At 42.8% G+C, this 16,734-nt stretch overlaps 1 pseudogene; it reads right to left on the bottom strand.

The window, feature by feature from the left end:
* Positions 1 to 1,826: 1,826 nt before the first annotated feature.
* LOC141407764 (uncharacterized) lies at positions 1,827 to 3,347 on the bottom strand (annotated as a pseudogene).
* Between the last annotated feature and the right edge of the window lie 13,387 nt (positions 3,348 to 16,734).

The raw sequence follows: 16,734 nt of genomic DNA, 5'->3' as shown, positions 1-16,734 counted from the left end.
AGGATGTCTCTCCATTTATTTATGCTATTTTAATTTTGTCATCAATGTGCTATAGTTTTCAGTGTGCAAATCTTTCACGTTCTTGATTAAATTTACTCCTGTCTTTTATATATTTATATATCTGTTTTGATTCTATTATAAATGAAATTGCCTTATCAATTTATTTTTCAGGTAATAGTTTGTCATTATTGTATAGAAACAATAATGGTATTTGTATATTGATTTTGTAACTATTAACTTCATTGAATTTCTTTATCGGCTTTAACCATTTATTTTGGTGGAGTCTTTAAGATGTTCTCTATCTTAAGATTATATTTTCAGAAAACAGAAACAATCTTACCTCTTCCTTCCCTATATGCATTTATTTTATTTCTTTGTCTTGTGTAATTGTTCTGGCTAGGCAATTACACATAATGTTTTCAGCATTTGTAATTTTACATCAAATCCATTCATTGTAACACATTGATTGCTACTTTTCAACTTGTAAACCTGGACATTTATCACTACTCTTCCCCCAGTACAGGAGTCCATGACGTGGTGTGAGCCCTACTGGGCCACAGTCCAGGGCAGGCTGGGTGGAAGTTCTCTCCTGCAAGAGTCCGTGACTCTGTGGAGGAAGAGTTCTCCAGTGCCTTAGTCCAGGGTGAGGCAGGGGTGGGGCTCCTTCAGTAGCTCAGTCCAGTGCGCTGCCCTGCAAGGGTCTTCCTGTGCAGGAGTACACAATGTGGCCGGAGTCCTACTGTGCCTTAGTCCAGGACGCCGGGTGCTGGGTCCTCCGGTGCCCTTGTCCCGGGCGCGGGGAGCTGGGTTCTCTGATGCCATAGTCCAGGGTGCGGCGGAACAGGAGTCCTGTGGCGCAGTAGTCCAGGGCGCACTGGACTGTGGATCCTCAGGTGCCACAGTGCAGAGCGCCACAGGGCGGAATTCCTGCCTTGCTATATCCAGGGTGCAGTCGGGCGGGGGTTCTCTTGTGCAGGAGTCCAGGACGGGACTGTGAAGGAGCGGGAGTCCTCCGTGTAGGAGTCCTGGGGTGCTGGAGTCCAGAGCGCAGTGAGGCTGGGTACTCTCGTGCCATAGAGTAGGGCTTGGTGGGACAGGGATCCTGCCCTGAGATAGTCCAGTGCTTGAGTCCACAGTAATGCAATGGTCTTCCAATACTGGAGTTTATGGCGTGGTGGGGTCGGGGTCATTGCCTGACTTAGTTCAGGGCATACCAGGGCGGGGGTCCACAGTTGCCACAGTGAGGACCTCCGAGGAGTGTGGTTCCTGCCTTGCTGTAGTCGGGGGAGCAGGGGGCAGGAGTCCTCTCTTGTCAGAGTCTCTGGCACGGTGGGGCTGGGGGTTTTCCTATGCGATAGCCCTCAGGGCGGTGAGGCTGGGTCCTCCCGTGCCTTTGTCCAGGGCGCAGGGGGGCGACGGTCTTCGGTGGTGGAGTCCATGGAGCGACGGGATTGGGGTCCTCCAGTGCTGTATTCCGGGCGTGGCGGAGTGGGGGACCTGTCCTGAGGTGGTGCAGGGCATGCGCGAGTGGCGGTCCTCCTGTGCCATAGTCCGAGGTGCGGAGGGGCGGGGGTCACCTCGTCCTATAGTTCGCCACACACGAGGCCCCAGTCCTGCTGTGCCTCAGTCCAGTGCGCCGGGGGACGGCTGTCCTGCTGTGCTGTAGGGCAGGACGCAGTGGAGCAGGGGTAGTCCAGAGAGCGCCCTGGCAGGGGGTCCTCCAGTGCTGGAATACAGCCCATGACGGGTAAGCGGTGTTACTGTGCCGGAGTCGGTTTGCAGGGTCCTCCCCTGCCATAGTCTAGGGGGAGACGGGACAGGGTTTTCTAGTGTAGGTGTCCAGGGTGCGGGGGGACAGGAGTCCTCTGGTGCAGGAGTCCAGGACGTAGCCGAGTGGGAGTCCACCAATGCCAGAGTCCAGGGCTCTGCGAGGCCGGATTTCCCATGCCAGAGTGTAGGAGGCGTTCAGGCGAGGGTCTTGGCGTGCGGTAGTCCAGGGTGCGGTGGGGCAGGAGTGGTCCATATCTCCGTGGCGGGGATCCCTCTGTGCTGGAGTCCAGTGCTCAGCGAATTGGGGGTCCTTCCGAGCTGTAATCCAGGGCACTGCAAGGTATGGGTCCTCTGGTGCCCTAGTACAGGGGGTGTCGGGTCCTCCTGGGTCTTGGTCTAGGGCCCGGCAGGACTGGGGTCCTGGAGTCCACGAGGTAGCCCAAGTTGCCACAGGACCAGGTCCTCTGGAAACACAGTCCAGCGCGCTGAGGGGCAGGAGTAGTTCAGGGCGAGCCAGGGCCGGAGTTCTCCAGAGCCAGAGTCCAGGGTGTGGAGGGGCGGGGGTTCTGCAGTGGCACAGTCCAGGACACCGCCGGGCGCAGCAGGGCCGGGATCCTCCGGTGCCTTAGTCCAGGGCGGAGAGGTCCTTCAGCAGCATAACCTAGCTCTTGGCATTGCAGGGGTCCATGGAGTCACCGGTCGGGGTCCTCCCGTGTTTTAGCCTAGGGCTGGGAGAGGACGGGGTCCTCCTTTGCCCTAGTCCAGGGCATTGTGAGGCCCGGCTCCTGAACACTTACTGTCTGTGCCACTACCGCGGCGGGGGAAAACTACACCATCTCAGGCAAGCCTAACAGAGCAGCTGTCCTTAAAAGATTCCCAGTTGAGCGTGGCTTGGAGCAGGCCTGAGAAGTGTGCCCTTAGATGGCTTCAAGGGCTCTGAGCAGTGTTTAAGGAATCCAGCTGACCTCAGTTACTCCAAGCCCTTTTCCACTCAGCAGAACTTCTTGCCAGTCGGTCCCCCATCTGCGGAGCCTTTTCATCATCCCAGATCCCCACAGGGTGGACTCCCTCTCATCCTCACGATCTCAGCTCAGGCCTCATTCATCACCACATTCCTGGCTCCAGGTCTGGCCCAGAAGAAATGGGTCAGATTAAGAGCTCAATGTGCTTTCATGGTCACTTTTCTTCAGCCCTCCTTTCTTTGTGCCAACATCTTTGGGTTTCCGGTTAAAGTTTTCAGCAGCTGCATGCAGCTCCATTTTTCTTACCAGGTAAGAGACTGTGCTTGAGTCCGCAGTAAGGCAATGTTCCTCCAATGCTGGGGGACTCCAAAAGTCTTCCTGAAAACAAAGGCACAATGCTTGTGACCAGAGAACTCCCAGTCCTCTCCCTGCATAGGAAAACTGGACTTCTCCGGAAGGCTCTAGTTCCTGGCAAATCTCTAGGGCCACTGAAATCGGCTGTCCCCCACCTTTGCTTCTGGTTCTGAAGGGACTGAAGTTGGGAATCCTTTCTAAGTCTCTACACACGGAGCCCTTCTTTTGTGGGAATGTTTTGCCATACACTAGGATTCTCATTTACCTTTCAGGGCCTTCAAGAATCCTGATGTGCTTTGGCTTCTGTTCCTGGCAGGGAGGCCACTGAACTGCTCTGGAGCTGAAGTTCAAATATTCATCACTGTTATTAAACCTTTATATAGCATGTTCTTTCTTTCTGGCAGGCTCATGGTTTGCTTGTATGTAGATGGGCTTGTATGTAGATGGAGTGGTTTGCGTCCTCATTAGGTAACACCCTCAGTCTTTCATGGTGAGATTGGCCATTTTATTTGTAACTCACTGTACAATCCATTTGCTCTTCCAGTGTCCCTTAGAAGGATGCAGAGTGTTCTGTAGAATGCCATAGAGACCTGGGCTTAAGGAAAATATTTGACCCAAAGTCCGCCAACTCACATGAGTATCTCCCCACAACTTGTACAGGGCTAGTCTCTGGGTGTATAGGAAATGAAACCGTGCCTGAGCAGATGTTACAAACACCCTCCCCTGAGAGACTCCAGGGCTGCTTTATTCAATCACACCAGTGTGCTCTAATAAGCTCAGAATTGAGAGAAACATGTTTTCATTCCATCTTTCTTAAAAACTCCCTTTGTGACTTTAGACATAATAATAACACTGCCTGGGTAGTGAACACCTCTGTGCCAAGAAGTATGATGATCGTTGCCTGAGCTGTAATTCTCACCATAGTCCTGCAGGAGAGCTGCTATTACCTTATTTGGGGAGGACTTCACTGTTTTTACGGCTGAATAGTATTCTATTGTGTATATATACCACATTTTCTTTATCCATTCTTCTATTGATGAGTACTTAGATTGGTTTCATATCTTGGCTATTGTGAATAGTGCTGCAATAAACTGTGTGTGTTAATTTAAGTAAGCCAGAGAGTACCCAGATTATGTACTGTTTCTGGGTATGTCTGTGACAGTAGGTTCTGGGTGATATTAGCATTTGAGTTGGTGACCTTAGTAAAATAGAGTGCCCTCCCCAAAGTGGTTGGGCATCAATCTGTTGAGGGCCTGAACCGAACAAAATGTGAAGGAAGGAGGAATTCACCCCTTTTCCCTCTGCTTCCTGACTGAGCTGGGATATCTCATCTCATCTTTTCTAAACCTTTGACTGAAATTTATGTCATCAGTTCTCCTAGTGATGGTAGCAGCAGGCTTTCCAGAGCAGCTGCTGTGTGGACACCAGCTGCAACAGGGGAGGTGCAATCAGGCCTAGGACTAGGTGGGAACCCCCTCAACTACTGAGTTGGCAGGGTAGGGCCCCATGCTCCCGGGTGCAGCTACAGCCACCCAGCTGCAGCTCTAGACCCAGCTGTCACTCTACTCTCAGGGACCCAGGAAATCCCCTGCCCCTGCAGGCTTCAAAGTGCCTGCTCCATCTCCCTGGCCTCTCCCCACTCCCAGTGCCTGCTCTGGGGCAGAGCAAAGTTGTGGCCAAGTCTGAGTGCTGTCAAAACCTGACCAGGTGTGCATGAACTCAGCGCAGTGCTGACATACCAGCCCCATCACCTTGACTCCCTCTGGACTTTGAGCACCGAAGAGCACAGGAGTGGGGCCAAAGGGGCTGAGGGTAGCTCCGCACAGGCCTGTGGGCTCCTCTCTGTGTGGACAGCCTGGGCACCATGGATGGCATGTTAAAGGCAGACAGGTTCCTAGGCGGGAAGGAGTGGGTCCCTGTTGAAACCTCAACTTCAGGCCACTGAGGGCCTGAAGTCTAGGTGCCAGGCTCCCAGTCCTGGGTGAAGTCCATGGCCCAGAATGAGAACTTCATTGATGACCAATTAGCCAATCAGATCTGCTGGTGGCTGCCCATGGACCAATCACCACACGCTTCCTCCATTTTGGAAACATAAAAACCCCAGAAACAGCCAGACTCGTACTCTTGCTAGGATGACCTGCCCATAGAAAGGAGCTGCCCACTTTGAGTCTCCTGAGAGCTGTCTGTTGCTTGGGGAAGCTTCTCTTCATCTTGCTCATCCTCCAGTTTTCTGCTTACCTCATTCTTCCTGGTCACAGGATAAAAACTTGGGACCCGCCAAATGGTGGAACTAAAAGAGTTGTAACAGAGCTAAAATATCCCCCCACCACTACCACTTGCCCATGTTGTGGGCAATGAGAAGGAGAGAAAAGTTGTGGCCCTTCTGGGAGCCCAGACCTCAGGGCTTCCTAAGCCAGGGCTGTGACACACTGTAACACCCTCTTTGGAACTCTGCAGATCCTGGCATCTCTGAGCTCTTGGGTGCCATCACATCCCGCTTGTCTAGATGCTGGTGCCGGCAGCAGAATCCACTTGCAGTAAGTCTGGTCCAGCCTCAGCCTCACATGGAGCTAGTGCCTGTGCTGGGGCCTGGAGCTGCCAACCCCACCACAGCCAGTGCACTTACCTGTGCATAGTGGCTGGACCCCAAGCTCGCTTGCTCACACACCCCCCATCACTCTGTGCCTGGCTCACCCTTAGCAGACATGGGATCTAAGTTGGTAGTGTGAACCGAAAGCAGCCTGCAAGGCCAGGTGGGCAGAACAAGCCCAGTGGGCACAAGCAAAACCCAAGCAGTGGTGCCTCCAGCCACAGAGGTTTCTAGCTGGTGAAAAGACACCTTAATGATCCCGTGACACTAGTTCTCAGTCCTTAGATGGGGACCAAATTAAACCACTGGCTTTCATGAGTTTCTAGCTTGCAGATGGCAGATTCTAGGACTTTTCAACCTTTATAACTGCGTGAACCAATTCCTTAAAAAAAATCATGGCAGAAGGTAGATGGATCTCACTCTATCTAAACACAGACACACATACACACACGCATACATACATACAAAAACACACACATCTTACAGCTGTGGGGTCCGTTCCACAGACCCTGACCCAGTGATGGATGAATAACAAACACTGACACAGATACTCTGCCTGTCAGTTCGGCTTAGGGTCCGGACCCCTCACAGACATCAAGGAAGGTACTGTAAAGAGTAGCAGCCTCCACCCTGTTCAGCCAGTGAATTTATTCAGTATAGATTAAATGATAAAGGTATTGAGTAAACACCACTAGAGGGTAATTGACCTGGTTGCCCATCCCCCAAGTAGAGAGCAATTATGCACCTGCGGTTGATCAAAGGTTGGTCTTACAACCACATCAGTAAACGAGCTATTTAGATAAACTACTCTACATTCCTTTGTACCTACTTTAAGCTATTTACTCAAGGTAAGGATTTAGGCTGCTTTCAACCATAACTCTATCTTGAGACTTTTACAAAATCTTCTGGCCTTCCAAGAGCATTTGTGTCTATATCCTATAATTTCATCTTAAAATTTTTCCCACCAGCCTGACTGAACTCCCCCCCCCCCCAAACACACCACAAACAACACCCTGTTGTTTCTATTTCTCTTGAGAACTCTGGCTGATATAATGATGCAGGCTACACAGAGAAGTGAGGTAGACCAACACCCCAGGAAGAGAGAAAGGTGATAGTGTCCAGATATGCACATGAGCAGCAAGTATAGAGGACATTGCAGCAGATCAAAAGACTTTAGGAAAGACTTAAGAAGAAAGTGGTTAATTAATTGGTGTAAATGAACACCTAAATATAAGATTTAGTGAACAGTAAAGAATTTGTGACTGGAGTATTGATACACGGAAAGTTAAGCAAAAGCAGCTATAAAACATGTATTACATGCAAGGGAAAGTAAACATATGCAGATATGACAAAGTAAGACTATCTACCGTGTGGCTGTTTTGTGAATATAAGTTACTACCTTTTAAGCTCGATAGTCAATATTAGCCTCACAAATATAATTATATGTTCACTTATGTAGGATCACAGGTGGACAATTTATGTCTGTGTACTGGGGCTGTGGGAAAGAAAGAAAGTTAAGTCTTCAACTTCTGTGGTGAAAAGTCAATAGACAATGCCTGAAGGACCAATTGACGCATGTCCTCTGGAGACATGGAAGTAAATCACAAGAACTAAGTTTTAGTAGATTTGAAAACAGTTAACTGAGGAAGAGAAAATAAGAAATGAAAAACTGAGGTGGCCTACAGCCTGCTTTATTTTTTAAATAAACCTTATAAAATATTTGTCTCTTTAAATTACATGGAAGCATAACTTTGATAAATTGAATTATTATAATAATTCTAATCAGGAAGTATAGAGAATAACGTAAGCATAGCTATATACAAATCATGAGTTGTACATAATTTTTCAGAGAAGATGTGCCATGTCCAATCAAGGTAACAATTATCAAGAAACTAGATGGAATAAAAGACTAATAAAGTCAACTTTAACTTACAACTAATTCATACGTGTAATGAAAAAATGATTATTCAATGAGAAATGTGGTTGATAAATCAGAGAGAACTGAATATGCTTGTAAATTCTTTGATGATAGGTGGATATTGTATTTGGCCTGAAGTAGTGTTAATAAGACCACAAGAGAAATGTGCTGTGTAGAATTCCCTTTTAAGTACCAAGTGAATTAACATTTAATCTTTTTGATTTAGTCAATTCCCTCCTTTGTTCTTTTCACAAAATAAATCAATTTGTTTCAAATAAGGCTTAATATATTTTTATATGGTGAAGGTTTGTTTTTGGAATTTCTGTTTATCCTATTCTGTTTTTTGGCTTTTTGAATGCAATAGATGGAAGTTTCTTTTTACCCTCTATTTCTAACATCAAAATATGTGTTCTATAGCATTTGTGGAGTTACATGTTAATCAGCAATTTAATTTAAAAAGGTAAGACTGCCTGGTTAGGTGGAAAAGTAATTAATATACCTGAGGGTGATACATTTGGGGGGCTTATTATTTTCACCAAAAAAAAAATCATTTTTATCTCTACCAAAACAAAATATATAAACAAACATGAAATTTCCCTACATTGGAGTTGTTTAATTAATTTTATGACCATCACGGAATCTTTTAAATCATTAACAAAAAGGGAGTTTAGATATCTGATAACTTAACTATTCTTCTATTAATATCTATGTATATTTCTACTCCCCATTAGAAAGTTTCTTCACATCCAAGTTAGAATGAGAAATTTCTTTTATGCTGTATTTTGAGTTATCTATATTCTATAGTAAAAAATTTAGAAAAATACTTTGCAGATTAAAAATGCCTATTTTTCAGAATATGTCAACCCAATAAATCTCATTTTTTTTCATTTTCTTAACTTTTGTATTTTGAAACTTGCCGAATTGTTTCATAGAACTGATGTTTCTGGTATCTTTTGAACAAAGATAGAAACTGACCTTCCAAATCTTAAAAGTTTAGACAATTACTTTTGTCTTATCTGAGTTCCTTTCTCAAGAAACCAACCATCATACCTCTCATGCAGTATCAAGGAACTGAAACTTACCAGATCATTATATCTAAACAATGAAACCCCAGACCCCTCACCTATCATGCCTGAGTAGCTGGGATTATAGGTGTGTATCACCATTTCTGGGTTTTTTTATTATTATTATTTCTAGTAGAAATGTGGTTTTGTCATGTAGGTCAGGCTGAACTTCAACTCCTGGGTTCAAGTGATCCATCTGACTCAGCCTCCCAAAGTGCTGAGATTATAGGCATGAGCCACTGTGTCCAGCCTATTACGTTTAAATATGAAATTCCCTACACAGGTTTAGTCCTGTACCTATAATCATTGTCATTCCTATTAGTGAAGAATTATTACTCATTTCACAGATAAGAAAACAGAATAAGATGAAGTTGTAATTGAGAAAGAAAAGAATTTTTATCTGAGTAATGCAAGCCTTCTTTAATTATCAGTCACAGAGAGGCATTAAAATGTGATAGCATATGACAGCAGTCATACCTCACTTTCTCCCTCGAGCTACAGCCCTTTGAAACCACTCACCATGAGGGCACTAGATTAACGAACACCAAGTTGCCATAAAAGGCCATATGCTGGGCACCAGAACTCATAACCTTGAGATTCAACAATGTATATCCAATCACTATACAATGTTATTTCATAAAAATACATAAATAACCTTATAGTTCAACAATGTATAGCCAATCACTAGTTAATGTTATTTCTGTAAATTAATACAAATTCTTATTAAACAACTTTGTATCAACACACTCCTTGCTCTCTTTTGCCTTTAAAAACATGCTTTAAGGAAGGATTAACAAAACACTTTCCAAGGCAACATACAAGTGTTTCCCAGGCAGCTGTCCTTACTTTGGCTCAAGTAAGCTCTTTACAATTATATCTTGTGCCTCATCTGCTTCAAAAAGATTCTAACAGGAAAGCTCCTGCTTCCAATAGGTTATGCTTATTTTCAAAGGACCTGTTGATTCCAGTTGTCAATGTGGTGTGTGGCTGACAGAATAAGTTTCTTATCTTCTTTTATTTTTTCTGATCAGTGCTTTCTGACTTAGTAGTAATATAGGCTTCATGAAGAACTAAATAAACAGAAGCAACAACAACAAAAAATCAAAACTCCACAGAGAGTAGGAAATCTTATAGCTATTATCACTTATCTCTGAGAGGTTATCTTCCAATACGATATTAACTAATCAGATTTCCACTAAATACCTTTTGTTGGAGTGCATAAAATGATTACTCAAAATATGGCACTTGGGCATATTGAGTGCTTTTGAACATCAAAAGGCCTCAGAAATAAGCCTCAGGATCCCTCTAACTTTGACTTGCTTCCCTCTCTTCCCCCACAAACTCAAGGAGGGACACATTTTCTGGAATGTCTTTATTTGACCAAGAAATGTTTTACCAAAGGAAACACAATTTTCCTCTATCCCCTCCTTGAAATCTCATTATTTCACTAAAGAATAGTAAAGAATGCAACCACACCTGGATGGAGCTTATTTTCACAAGACAATGTCTGTCTCTTGGGTCATTCCAATTATTTGCAAGTTAGTTTCTATCTCTCTCGTCTATTCATTCTCCCTAATAATTATCTCCTGCACCTCAACAGAATCCTGTACATTTTCCATCTCCTCCCTCCCCTATGGGAAAGGGTATACAAGCTTCCACACCCCATTGAGGGTGGGGGTAATTAACCCGTGATTCTGCTTGTGTACGTTCATATACGTATATGCCTTTGCTTGTATGCTTTTTACCCATTGATTTTTCAGTGAGGTTTCAGAGGGCAAAGTGGCAGTTTTTTCTTCAACCCAACATTTTGCTATTGTTGGTAGAGGAGTTAATTTAAAAAGGTCAACACACTGACTAAGTTTTATTACATGAATTTATTATATGAAATATTTAAACTGAAATTTTATTTAGCTGGCAATAAAAAGTATTGGCATGAGTCAATTAAATTATAAATAACCTCAATATGCCTACTAAATGACTAGCACAAGTTTAGAAACTGTTTATTAAGCGATTTTCAGTATGTGTATTGACAATGTGATGAAAATCTCTTATGCTATAAAACACTAGTATAATAGATTTATTTTACCACCTCTGTAATTTTATTTTCATGCTATTTACAATGTTATTGGAGACTCTGAGGTGTCCTCCAATTAATAGAATTCCTCCTCTGCACCTATGTTTTAGGTAACTGAGAAAGCTAATACTGTACACAGTACATGGAAGCTCACATATCAATTTTGGAGATCATAGTTTAGTGTGGAAACGAAAAGTGTTTGCTAAGTGGACTACAGAATTGTCAGATGTGTACTATTCCTAGACAAAACCTTATTTAGACAATCTCCTTATGTAGACAGTCTTGGAATGGAAGGGTGAGACAGAACTCATGCTGATTGCAGGTAAGCCAATTTTGACATTTTCAAATGTATGAAGAAGTCGTGTCTACATACTCCCAGGAGAATGTGAAGCTCATCTAAGTCTCAGGAAACATTTCATGGAAATCAAAAACTGGGAGAGTGTATTTCCCCTGAACACACCAAGTATTTATTTACTTAGATTATTATACAATTACAAGCATCATTAATTGCATGAAACATTTCTAACCGAGACTTGGATTTAAAAAGCTTCTGGTAAGAGGTGTGGGCAAAGCCAAGGGTTAGCCAAGAGGTAATCTAGGTGACATGGTTTGGCTGTGTTCCCACCAAAATCTCATCTTGAATTGTAGTTCACATAATCCCCAAGTGTCATGGGAGGGACCCAGTGAGAGGTAATTGAATCATGAAGCAGTTACTTCTATGCTGTTATACTTGTGGTAGTGAGTTCTCACTAGATCTGATGGTTTTATAAGGGGCTTTTCCCTCTTTGCTCGGCACTTCTTCCTGCCACCATGTAAAGAAGAGCATGTTTGCTTCCTCTTTTGTCTTGATTGTAAGTTTTCTGAGGCCTTCCCAGCTCTGAGGAACTGTAAGTCAATTAAACCTCTTTCGTTTATAAATTACCCAGTCTCAGGCAGTGCTTTTTAGCAGTGTGAGAACAGACTAATACAGTAAATTGGTCCTGAGGTAGTGGGACACTGCTGTAAAGACACCCAAAAATGTGAAAGTGACTTTGGGAGCGGGTGACAGGCAGAGGTCAGTTTGGAGGGCTCACAAGAAGATGGAAAAATGTCAAAAAGTTTGGAACTTCCTAGCAACTTGGAGGACTCAAAAGACAGGAAGATGTTTGAAAGTTTGAAACGTCCTAGAGATTTGTTGAATGACTTGGACAAAAATGTTGATAGTGATAAGGACAAAGAATTCCAGGTTTGAGGTGGTCTCAGATGGAGATGAGGAACTTGTCTGAAACCGGAGTAAAGGTCACTCTTGCTATGCAAAGGGACTGGTGGCATTTTGTCCCTGCCATAGAGATCTGTGGAACTTTGAACTAAAAAAAGAGATGATTTAAGGTATCTGGTGGAAGAAATTTCTAATCAGCAAAGTATTCAAGAGGAATCAGAGCATAAAAGTTTAGAAAATTTGCAGCCTCATAATGTGATAGAAAAGAAAAACCCATTTTTCTCAGGAGAAATTCAGGCCCTTTGCAGAAATTGGCATGAGTAACGACGAACTGAATGTTAATCACCAGTTAACACCAGTTAATCATCTCCAGGGCATATCAGAGACCTTCATGGCAGCCTCTACCATCACAGGCCCAGAGGCCTAGAAGAAAAAAATGGTTCTGTGGGCCAGGCCCAGGGCCCCCTGCTCTATGCAGCTTAGAGATATTGTGCTCTGCATTCCAGCTGTTCCAGCTCCAGCCATGGCTAAATGGGGCCAATGTACAGCTCAGGCCGTTGCTTCAAAGGGTGGAAGCCCCAAACCTTGGTGGCTTACATGTGGTGTTTGACGTGTGGGTGCACAGAAGACATGAATTGAGGTTTGGGAACCTCCACCTGGATTTCAGAGGATCTATGGAAATGCCTGGATGTCCAGGCAGAAGTTAACTGCAGGGGCAGAAACCTCATGAAGAATCTCTGCCAGGGCAGTGCAGAAGGAAAATGTAGGGTCAGAGTCCCCACACAGAGTCCTCACTGGGGCACTGCCTGGCAGAGGTATGATAAGAGGGCCACCATCCTTCTGACCCCAGAATGGCAGATCCACCAATGGCTTGCACTGTACACCTGGAAAATCTGCACACACTCAATGCCAGTCTGTGAAAGTGGCCAGGAAGGGGATTGTACCCTGCAAAGCCACAGAGGTGGAGCTGCCCAAGGCCATGGGAGCACAGCTCTTGCATCAGTGTGACCAGGATATGAGACATAGAGACAAAGGAGGTCATTTTGGAGCTTTAAGATTTGAGTGCCTGCCGGATGTCAGACTTGCATTGATTGGGCTTGTAACACCTTTGTTTTGACCTGTCACTCCCATTTGAAATAGCTGTATTTACCCAATGCCTGTACTCCTACTGTATCTAGGAAATAACTAACTCACTTTCAATTTTACAGGCTCATTGGCAGAAGGGACTTGCCTTGTTTCAGAATGAACTTTGGACTATGAACTTCTGAGTTAATGCTGAAATGAATTAAGACTTTGGGAGACTCTTGGGAAGGCATGATTGTGTTTTGAAATGTGAGGACATGAGATTTAGGAGGGGCCAGGGGCAGAATGGTATGGTTTCACTGTATTCCAACCAAAATCTCATCTTGAATTGAGGTTCTCATAATTCCCACGTGTCCTAGGAGGGACTCAGTGGGAGATAATGGAATCATTCGGGCAGTTACTCCCATGCTGCTGTTCTTATGATAGTGAGTTCTCAGGAGATATGATGGTTTTATAAAGGGCTTTTCCCTCTTTGGCATTTCTCCTTCCTGCTGCCATGTGAAAAATAACATGTTTGCTTCCCCTTCTGCCATGATTATAAGTTTCCTGAGGCCTCCCCAGCCCTACAGAACTGCGACTCAATTTAACCTCTTTTCTTTATAAATTACCAAGTCTCAGGCAGTTCAGTGTTTCATAGCATTGTGAGAATGGACTAATATACTAAGGTAAACCAGTGAATGCAACAAAATTTCCAAAATAATTAAACATAATTGCAAAGAGCTGTAAATCAAGATAGTATCTGTTATAGTCCATTTTATGCTGCTATAACAGAAAACCTGAGACTGAGTAATTTATAATGAGCAGAAATCCATTTCTCACAGCCCTGGAGAATGGGGATTCCAGGATTGAGGGGCTGGCAACTGGTGAATAATTTTTTGCTGCCTCATAACACATTGGAGGTATCAGATCATGAAAGGGCAAAGAGAGGGAAAGAGAGGGGAAGAGGAGAGAGAGAGAGAGAGATTGCAGAACTAACCTACTCCTGCAATAATGACATTGATTCATTCACTCTGACCTCACAGTCTAATCATCCTTCATTAGGATCTACCTCCCAATACTGTTGTATTAGGAATTTAGGCTTCAGCACAAGCCTTTTGAAGATCATATTCAAACCACAGAAGTGTTCTACTTTTTCTTAGGTTGCTGTATCTCTTGTTATAAAAGACATCTTTGCTTGAAACATTTTTCTTCAAGTAAATTAAACATTACGTGTGGAAAACTTATATTTCTGATCAGTAGATTATGTTTTACAGCAGTGTCAGGAAGTTCTAAATTATGTCTATAAAATATACATACAATTTTTAATGCAGAGAAGTGTACTGAAGTTTCACTGTTGTTATCATTGTGCGTCTGAATTATTTTCTAATTTGATGTTAGTTATTTTACTTCCATGAAGACTTCTTTTACTGAATTCAAGTGGTTCAAAATAGTTACAATATGCAGTCATAACTCCCAATAATTAGGCATTAACACTTTTTTCTGATTTTACAGAGTGAATCAAAACTTAGATGTAAACTAATTCTTATAAATAATACACTCATATCACATAGTTATGAATTCTCAAGAGTATATTGTTTTATTATTAGTTATTACCAAAATGGTTGACTAGAGGTTTTGTTGTGTTTTTCTTTGTGTGTGTGATTTTTTGAGTTTGGATCTAATAACTGAAGAGTAAGAAATTTTTAGCTTCTACCTTTGTAGTTTGCCTCAAATTGGATTCTTCATCTTGACTGATACAGGGTTTTATCAACTGCCCCTGTGTGCCTCAAGGTGAAGATAATTGAAACTCAAATTTACCCTATTGCAAATATTCTTAATGAAAAAGCCAGATATAGAACTTTTATTTTCACTTAGTTTTGGTATTTAAATATTTCTAACTATATCAGTATTTAATTAATTCCATTCAAAACATTTTTTTAAAATGTTTAATTGTGCATTTTTGATATTTTTCTCTTGCTTTCCCAGTAAGATCGTCAATAAATCTCCTTAGTCTGCTTGCTGAAAAGAAACCTCACATGTTTAAAAACTATACCTACATTTTAAAAATATTATTTTTAGACATACAGGCTCTAGCACAATCTTTACTTCATATTAGAGACATTTTAAATGTACTTATTAAATGCTTATTTTGCATTATAATGAAAGGAAGCACTTTGTTTCTTACTACTCTTGAATGTTCATCCATGAACAAATATATTTTTCTTACACTTTCCCACCAAAATTGTAGAAGTGTTTTTGGATTGATGTTATTTTGATGCTCACCATGATCCACGCCTCCCAGATTTCATGCTTGGGGCAGTCCTGTCACGCTTTCACAGTGAGCTGGTTCATATGACTGGCTTTGGTCAATGGGACATTAGAGAGTGTCACAGGAGAAACCCAATGAGAGTTCTTACTTGAAGTATTGTCCTCTGAAAGTGTTTTTTCTTTGAAATTCAACTGCCATATTATAAGAAAAATAAAGCTATCAAATCAAGAGATATCATCTGTAGGAAACAGAGACTTGTGGTCAATTGCCACAGCTGAGCTTCCAACTAGGGCGCGGTGGCTCAAGCCTGTAATCCCAGCACTTTGGGAGGCCGAGACGGGCGGATCACGAGTTCAGGAGATCAAGACCATCCTGGCTAACACGGTGAAACACGGTCTCTACTAAAATACAAAAAAAAAAAAATTAGCCGGGCGAGGTGGCGGGCGCCTGTACTCCCAGCTACTCGGGAGGCTGAGGCAGGAGAATGGCGTGAACCCGGGAGGCGGGGCTTGCAGTGAGCTGAGATCCGGCCACTGCACTCCAGCCTGGGCAACAGAGCTAGACTCCGTCTCAAAAAAAAAAAAAAATAAATAAAAAAAAATTACTTGCCATTTAAGTGAGTGAGCCTTTATGAAAGTGTAATTTCCAGCCCAAATCAAGCTATGCTAGGTGAGGCTAAGTAGTGCAAATAAACTAGTCTCGCTAAGCTCAGTGCAACCCATAAAACCCTAAGCCATTAAGTTTTAGGATGAGTTCGTTATATTGCAATAAATAGCTAATAATGTTATTGTTAAATGTAGAATATAGCCTGTGAAAATGAATTCATGTGTATTATTAAGGATAATACCTTAAGCAACTATGAATAGTTTTGAAATAAATGAACTAGATATTTCTATTAAAGGTCATGGGGTCATCTGAAGTTTGTTTTCTTAAACCATTCACGTAACTTTTTAAGTTTGATTTCCATCATCTGTAAAATGAAAAATAATACTATTAAAAATTAACTTGCATGGAAATTGTGGCTACAAAGTGGAACAATATATGTGAAAACAAACCTACGTCAATCCTAGACAGATAGATAAAAGTTCATAAATAATTGCTATTAGTATTAGTCTGTTATTACATCCAAAAAATGTAACTTTTTAGTGTTAAATATATTCCCTTCTCTGTACAGGTTTTCTTAGTTCCATACCATAGAAATTCTTTAATGCAGGCAACCCTCGGAGATACTGCAGGTTCAGTTTCAGACCAACACAGTAAAACAAATATTGCAATACAGCAACTTGTTGCAGAGAGTTAGTCCATGAGTAGAGGAGGAGAGGGCTCTCTCCCCCACCCACCAGGACTGTAAGGTGATCATTGGATTACGGTTTGACAGTTATCACGTTGCCTCTCTAAAAATGATAATTTGGCAGTCAGTGCCAGAGAGTGACAATCTCATGATGGTCCACAGCTGTCGCATTAAAGCATTAA

Source organism: Macaca fascicularis, chromosome 10 (assembly GCF_037993035.2).
Source record: "Macaca fascicularis isolate 582-1 chromosome 10, T2T-MFA8v1.1".
NCBI classification, from domain to species: domain Eukaryota; kingdom Metazoa; phylum Chordata; class Mammalia; order Primates; family Cercopithecidae; genus Macaca; species Macaca fascicularis.
The sequence above is the reverse complement of the archived record's forward strand: the minus strand, read 5'-3'. Positions and strand labels throughout refer to the sequence as shown.